Raw genomic sequence first — 6,479 nt, 5'->3', positions numbered from 1 at the left:
TGACCTTCTCTAGGCCTGTTGGCAGCTCCCTTCACAGCGTCTCTTCCAGAACAAAGTGAAGCGTGTTACCAGAATCTCTGATTGTTTTTTTCTTGGTTGTTTAATACAACCCTGGCTGTCCTGGAACTCACTCTGTAGTTCCAGGCTGGCCTCAAACTTACAGAGATCTGCCTGCCTCTGCCTCCCAACTGCTGGAATTAGAGGCATGAGCCATCACTCCCAGCTGAATCCCTGAATTCTTTTGTGGCTCCCACATATGCTCAGCACACCAAAGATTCAAGTTTCAAAGGCTGCCCATTGCTGACTTTGCCATCTCTGTCACTGTCTGGACTACTGAACAGACATAGCACTGTCCCTGGGAGTCCAGATCTTGGTGCCCTAATGTTTTGGTCCTCTTCGGGATGCAGCAGCCCTGAGGCTCCTGATTCTACTTTCCTGATGCTGACACATGGCTGATGCATGTGTACCTTAGATTGAGGGTCAATAGGGCATGTGTTTTGGGGAACAAAGTCAGAGCAGACTGGTACACATGGTGAAAAAATGGCGGTGTTGGGTAGGCCTGGGCTGACCAAGAATTGGAGGCCAGATCAACAGTTTCCATCAGTCCTTGCAGGTTGTTAGGGAGAGGACAGTCGTGTCTACTTTACAGTGTTTTGTTACTATTGTTTTAGAGTCAGGGGCTCAAGTAGCCTATGCTAGCCTCCAACTTACTACATAGTAGAGGATGACCTTGAACTCCTGATTCTCCTTTCTCTAACCCGAGTGTTGGGGTTACAGATATACGTCACAGCAGTTTTATGCGGTGCTGGGGTTTGAACACAGAGCTTCATGCATGTTAGGCAAGCACTCTAGGGCAAGCACTCTAGCCTGCCCTGCCTTGTAATACTTGACTATGGAGTGTGAGCCTTCCATCTTTTGACCCCCAGGCCTTGCTCATTTAGGGCCAAGCTCCACACTCTCTTTGTTCTTGCTATTTTGCTAGACCTTCCCCTCAGCTGGCACGATAATCAGATGTTTGCAGTGGGTATGAATATGAGCCCTGAGCATCGCTGGCAGTGGAGACATTCCCCCAGGCTGGGAATCCAGGGGGAGCATGGCTGGGTTGGCAGAAGGAGTTTATCTCGGCTGAATTCTCTAATCCTCTTCAAGGATTAAGGAAACTTGTCGAGCTTCCCTTGATAATGTCCTTTAAAGATTTAATAGGCTCCAGGCTTTCCAAGAGAAAGGAATTTGAAGGACTTACTTAAGCTCCTGACTCTGTGTATGACCTTGATCTGTGGCTCCCTCTGTAAAGAGCTGGGTTGGTAGTGGACAGGTGGTCCAGGATGAGCTGTGTTTAGAAGGACTGGGCTGTAGTGGCTGTCATGTGTCCTTCTGGAACACTGCCAGGCCCATCTGCCCACCATCAAGCATCTGGGTTAAGTCATAGACCAGCAGTGAGGGGCATGGGTTGTAGTGAATAGTAGAGAACTTGCCTAGAATACCCCAGTGAGGGGCTGGGGTGTGGCTCAGTGGTAGAGCACCTGCCTAGAATCCCCTAGTGAGGGGTTGGGGTGTGGCTCAGCAAATGAATGTATTAACCCATTGATGGTCCAGAGCTGAAAGAGCTGTTTGGAGATGGGGGTCTGTTTAGAAGAGGTCTGTCATTGCATATGAGGGGTGAGACACAGCCATTGAAGAATATATCTTCTTTCCTGCCCATTGTTCCCTTTGGGCACTCTCTGTCTCTCTGTCTCGGTTTCTCTCTCTGCCTCCTGGCTGCCACAGGTAAGCAGGTCTCCTCCATTCCACCACCCTCTCTTTCATGCTGTCCTGCTTTTCCTTGGGCCCAAAGCAAAGGAGCCTGCTGAGCATGGACCGGATTTAACAGGTTTCAGGCTTTCCAAGACAAAGTCCTGAAAGCCAGAAAACCCCCTCTCCCCATTGAAGTCATTTCCGCTGGTATTTTATCACAGGCAGGGCCTCAAAGGAGGCTAGAACCAGGAACGAGAGTCCCAGGTGACCTTCTCTGCCCCAGAGCACTCACACTTTCTGGCTGGCAGGAACCCTGTACCTCCCAGCCAGCCTGGGTGTTGTCTTCTGTTTCCAGTGTGCAAGCAGTGAAGAGGAGGGCAGTGGACTGGGGCTGGGGAGAGAGCTTTGCCCAAAAAGGACTGTCTAGGAGGGATGGAAGCCCTGCACTTGGAGTGATGGAGGACTGCCCTGTAGCCTAGAAATGGATTCTCAATCCCTTTCTAGGTCAATCAACAGTTTCACAGGGATCACTTAAGACCATCTGTAAACACAGATATTCACATCATAACAGTAGCAGAATTACAGCTATGAAATAGCAATGAAAATGTTATGTTTGGGGGTCACCACAGCATGAGGAACTGTGTTAAAGGGTCTCAGCATCAGGAAGGTTGAGAGAATCACTGCTCTAGAATGTTCCTTCGAGGAAACCGAGAGTCTGAAGTTTGGGGGAACGAGAGTTCAGGAGTTTAGTGAGAAATGGAGATGAACCTATTCTGGTCTCTTTGATCCTTATCTGTATTGTTAATTCCATGACAACAGGGGACAGTGCTTTTATGTCAATCAAGAGTCATTATTGAAACAACAGTATTTTTTTTTTTCAATCTCTGAAGACAGTCCCAAATGCTCCTTTTCTCAGGGTGTGGCAGGCACAGCAGTCACTAGGGTTTTGATTCCTCCAGGTGGGTCACTACCCCTGGGGTAGTGGCTGGCCAGGCCACTTTGGATCCTTTCTCTTGGTTCTACTGCCTCCTACCCTGTCCTTACTCCTCTCCTATGGTCTTTGCCTCTTGAAGGACATTTGAGAGCTCCCGGGAGCTTTGTGGGAAAGCAGTGCCTGGACTCTCACTGCCACTTCGAAGGATGATCTTCAACTGGAGAGGCCACAAACAGGGAGACAGGCCCCTCACACGAAGCTCAGTATCACATGGATACCAATAGCACACGCTAAGTTACACACAGACACACTAACCTAGCTGCACACACAGGTACATGGACACACACTGATGCACATTCATGCAGTCACAGTGACAGATACACACCAGATACAGTGACACTTATGTATATAATGACCCATGTGCCCAATGACACATCAACACACACATGTACACACACACACATGTTCACATACACATAAGTCACACACATGCACAGAGATACAGATTGATTTAAAGGTACATTCTCACACATAAATGCACGTCAACACAGCTTGATTCACACATGTACATTTTCACATATAGTAAATCATACGTGCAAACATAGCCACACAGGCTGACCTACATTTACACACACACACACACACACACACACACACACACACACACACACACTGCAGGCAAGGGGGTGCAGGACTGGGTTCTAGGGTTAGGGTTCAGGGGCTATTTCTTAGCAAGCTTCCTACTGGCTTCCTACTGTCACGGGCCTTCTGTCTGCCTTGGCTTGTCACAGTGTCTTTTGACCTGTGGCCCCTAGGACTCAGAGGCTGTGTGTCCAGACCTGGCCCTATGAAGTTCGAGCTCCCTACTGAGCCCTATGGTGTTGTCACCATTCTGCTGAGCCTCTGATGGGACACAAATTTCCTTTCGGACATCTCATGTTTTATGACATCAAAGATTTGTAGCCTTTGTGAGTGATTTTCTGGCAAGTGGCTCTTTTTTTTTTAAAAAATTGATTATTTTTATTTCATGTACTTTGCTGTTTTGCTTGCATTTATGTCTGTGTGATGGTGTCACAAGGATCCCCTGAAACCGGAGTTACAGACAGTTGTGAACTGCCATGTGGGTGCTGGGAGTTGAACCTGAGTCCCCAGGAGCAGCAAATGCTCTTAACCACTGGGCCAACTCTCCAGCTCCAGGTAAGTGGTTCTTATCAGATTTTCTCTCTCATTATTATTTTAAAAGATTTATTATTACTATTATTATTATTGTTGTTATTATTATTATCATTATCATTGTTATTATAGGTGGTTGTGAGTCACCTGATATGAGTTCTGGGATTAGAACTCAGGTCCTCAGAAAGAGCAACAAGCAATCTTAACAACTGAGCCATTTCTGCAGCTCTTCTTCTTCTTCTTCTTCTTCTTCTTCTTCTTCTTCTTCTTCTTCTTCTTCTTCTTCTTCTTCTTCTCACCATCATCTTCTTCTTCTCACCATCATCTTCTTCTCACCATCATCTTCTTCTTCTCACCATCATCTTCTTCTTCTCACCATCATCTTCATCACCATCTCATCATCATCATTTTGAGACAGGGTCTTACTCTGTAGCCCAGGCTGGCTTCCTCCTAACCCAGTCTCCTGAGTGTTGGGATTGTAAGTGTAAGCCTCCACACCCAGCTCCTATTGGATTCTCTAAGGGACTCCTGACCCAAAAAGAAGATTCCACAGTTCTGTCTCCCAGGGAGAGAGGGGATACTGACTGCACAAAAATAACTTCAGCTTTCACAGCCTGAGAGGTGGTGAGAGGGTGAAGCCCCAGGGCCAGGCTGGGGCTCTGGGCTGTGCTCTGCTAAATTGCTGAGTAAACCTGTGTAGGCTAGTCACCCATGAAATAGAAAATTTTGTGTGTGTGTGTGTGTGTGTGTGTGTGTGTGTGTGTGTGTGTGTGCGCACGTATACACCAGAGGTCAAAGTGTCATCCTCTGGAGCCATTTACCTGATTTTGCTAATAGTCTCTTACTAGGACCTGGGTTTTGCAAATTCAGCTCCACTGGCTGGCCAGCAAGCCCTAGGATACCCCCATTTCTGTGCCCCAGTTCTGGAATTACAAGTGTGTACTAACATACTTGGCTTTTTCATGTCATGTGCTGTGAATCAAACTCATATCTTCATTCTTCTGTGACAAGGACTTCAGAGACAAAGTTGTCTGCACAGCCATCATGGTGATGATGATGATGATGATGATGATGATGATGATTTGACAATTTAATAAATGCATGTGACACATTTTGGTCTTCTTCCCTCCTACTCTCTCATGCTCCTCATATCCCCAGTGAGCCCCTTTTTCTTCCCACCTATCCTCCCTCTTAATGGTCTCCCCTACCCAGCACCATTAACAGGGAAGAGCAGCTAGCCATGCCACTGTTGCTCCAGGGGGAGTATCTTGCCTGGCAGGTTGGTCTTCACAGGGTTCTCAGCTAGGTAAGACAAGATGGTTAGCACCATCTTACCTAGCCTAGCGTGATGGTTAGCACCTTCCAGCACTGTGAATGCTAGCCAGCAGAGAGCATTCCAGTTCAGCTCAAGTGTGATCTCTGTGTGTCTTGCAATCTAAGTGTGCCCCTCTGGTGTCTTTAAATGATCCCTGGCACATAAAAAATTCACTTACTCACACTACTCTCCACAGCCCCAGGTAGACAGTTATACTATCTGCAAACAATGACTTATCTGTCTCCTCATTTACGAAGTTTTTTTTCTTAATTGTGGTAAAAGATATACAACACAAATTTTGCCATTTTAACCATGTTTATATATATAAAACTATATATATAACTATATATATTACTATATATATTACTATATATATATACATATATATATATATATATATATATATATATATATATATATATATATTCAATGGTACCAAGCACATTCACGGTGTGGTACATCCACCTGGTGACCGAGTATGTCACCATTCCAGACAGAAACTCTGGGTATTAGTCACTCTTTTCATTACTGTGACAAAAATGCCTGACACAGCAGCTTAAGGAAAGAAGGGGTTACATTGGCTCACAGTCTGATGGTCCACAGTCGATCATGGCGGGGAAAGCATGGCGGCAGGAGTGTGGGGCATCTGGTCACACGGCATCCGCAGTTGGGAAGCAGAAAGAGATGGATGCCGGTGCTCAGCTCACTTTCCCCATTCTAGTCAGTCTAGGCTCCCACTCTGTGGAATAGTGCTATCTGGGTTCAGGGTGCATCTTCCCCACTCAACCCTTTCTGGAAACATCCAGAGGGGCTTGCTGCACAAGCACGAGCACCTGAGCTCAGCACCTACCAATGTGGCTATGTGCATTGTGTATATGAGTGGGGGAGTGGGTGGAGACAGGGCAATCACTAGGGCTTGATAGATGCCAGCTAAGTCCCAGGTTCAACAAAGAGACCCTACCTCAGGGGAATAAGGCACAAAGGAATAAAGCAGGACACTTGATGTCCTCTGAGAGTGGCCACACCACACACTCACGTGTATGTACACCTAAGAGGAGGGGAGGGGAAGGGTGATTGATGTACATATTCGATGACAAGTTCAAGCATAAAGTTGAATGGCAACTAAAGAAGACCAGAGGGCCAAACACAAGAGTTCTGGAGACTTGTGGGTACACGTGCATCCCTTTGCTGGCCTCTTTCTTTTCCCCCAGTTTATTTTCAGCACCCCAGAGCGTTTGGGTTGCTATTGAGAACCTTCTCAGAGAGCTCTTTTGCAGCTAGCCCTCCCCCAGTTTATGCAAATCTCAAGCCCCCACACCGACT

The sequence above is a fragment of the Cricetulus griseus genome, chromosome 4 (assembly GCF_003668045.3).
Source record: "Cricetulus griseus strain 17A/GY chromosome 4, alternate assembly CriGri-PICRH-1.0, whole genome shotgun sequence".
NCBI classification, from domain to species: Eukaryota; Metazoa; Chordata; class Mammalia; order Rodentia; family Cricetidae; genus Cricetulus; species Cricetulus griseus.
The sequence above is the reverse complement of the archived record's forward strand: the minus strand, read 5'-3'. Positions refer to the sequence as shown.